Source organism: Mirounga angustirostris, unplaced genomic scaffold, assembly GCF_029215605.1.
Source record: "Mirounga angustirostris isolate CCGP_5_RB_7025 unplaced genomic scaffold, mMirAng1.0.hap1 SCAF_16, whole genome shotgun sequence".
Classification (NCBI taxonomy): domain Eukaryota; kingdom Metazoa; phylum Chordata; class Mammalia; order Carnivora; family Phocidae; genus Mirounga; species Mirounga angustirostris.
In genome coordinates this window covers 20982448-20983723 of record NW_026991724.1, presented here as the reverse complement: position 1 = coordinate 20983723, position 1276 = coordinate 20982448, and the positions used below count along the sequence as shown (strand labels likewise).

The following is a 1276-nucleotide window of genomic DNA, read 5'->3' as shown; positions in this document are numbered from 1 at the left end:
AATTGGAGTTAGGAACAACATACAACATGAGGCATGCAAATCTAACTTATAAAAAATAACACATTGGATCATTCTTTATGAACTCCAAACTCCATAAATGAACAAGAAATGCAGTATATTAAACACAAGGAAGTCACATCCTTTACTATATGATATGCTTGAGCTGGATGATTTTAGATTTTATTTTTGAAATGTAAAGCTACTTACTAGTTTGAAATATTTTAGCCTACCTTCATATTAAACAATCATACTTTAAACAAAAGTGCAATATTAAAATACCTTTTGCCTTTAACAGAAAATATAGAGAAAATTCAAAATTCTCTCTCTGCCATTGGCCTATTCTGTGACTATGGAAAAACATCCTAAGCTTTCTGAGTGTCTCTTTTATTACACTTGATCTTAGCCAAAAGGCTGAGAAGCGATTGAGTGTCTCTTTCATTATTTGCAAAACAGGGATACTGGTGATAGAAATTTCACAGGTATTTTTTTGAGATTAAATGATATAGAGTATATGAAAAGGGCCTGGACATAAATCTGCAGAAAATAGAATAGATTTTTTTTAAAGATTTTATTTATTTATTTTATTTATTTATTTGACAGAGAGGGACACAGCGAGAGAGGTAACACAAGCAGGGGGAGTAGAAGAGGGAGAAGCAGGCTTCCCGCTGAGCAGGGAGCCTGATGCGGGGCTCGATCCCAGAACCCCGGATCATGACCCGAGCCGAAGGCAGACGCCCAACGACTGAGCCACCCAGGTGCCCCTAGAATAGATTTTTGATCAAGGTGCAATGGGGTGAGTCTCATAATTCCAAAATTCTCTTGGGAAGATGATGAAGGCATTGATTGGATGGAAGAAAAAAGAGAAAACACTGACAATAAAACCCTAGCCTCCTCCAGGAGAGCTCAGGGGGAAAATACCTATATATAGTCAGAACCATTTTTAAAAAATAAAAAAAAAAATTCTAACGATTGATTAAAAGAAAAAAATCATCCAGGGATGAAGATGTCTCAATCCAACAACTTGACTGGGTGACATTGGAATACTTCAGACAATTAAGAGTGGGAACCTTGAGACCAAACCATTGCTTTGTCATGAGGCTCCCTAACAGTTCAATCCAGCTACTTAATAGCTGTGATACTGACCCCTTGCCTTCTTGGCCTTACATTTGACAACCCCCCAGGGGGTTGGATAGGAAATAATTCCCTCTTCCCCAGCTCCAGACCCTGAAAGCCCCCAGAGTCTTACCTGACTACTGAACCATCCACCATGGAATCA

At 38.4% G+C, this 1276-nt stretch overlaps 1 non-coding gene across 1 annotated transcript; it reads right to left on the bottom strand.

Moving 5' to 3' along the window:
- Nucleotides 1–237: 237 nt before the first annotated feature.
- LOC123856267 (U2 spliceosomal RNA) lies at nt 238–423 on the bottom strand. The gene has a single exon (XR_006793680.1). It is a non-coding gene; the product is annotated as a U2 spliceosomal RNA (small nuclear RNA).
- Between the last annotated feature and the right edge of the window lie 853 nt (nt 424–1276).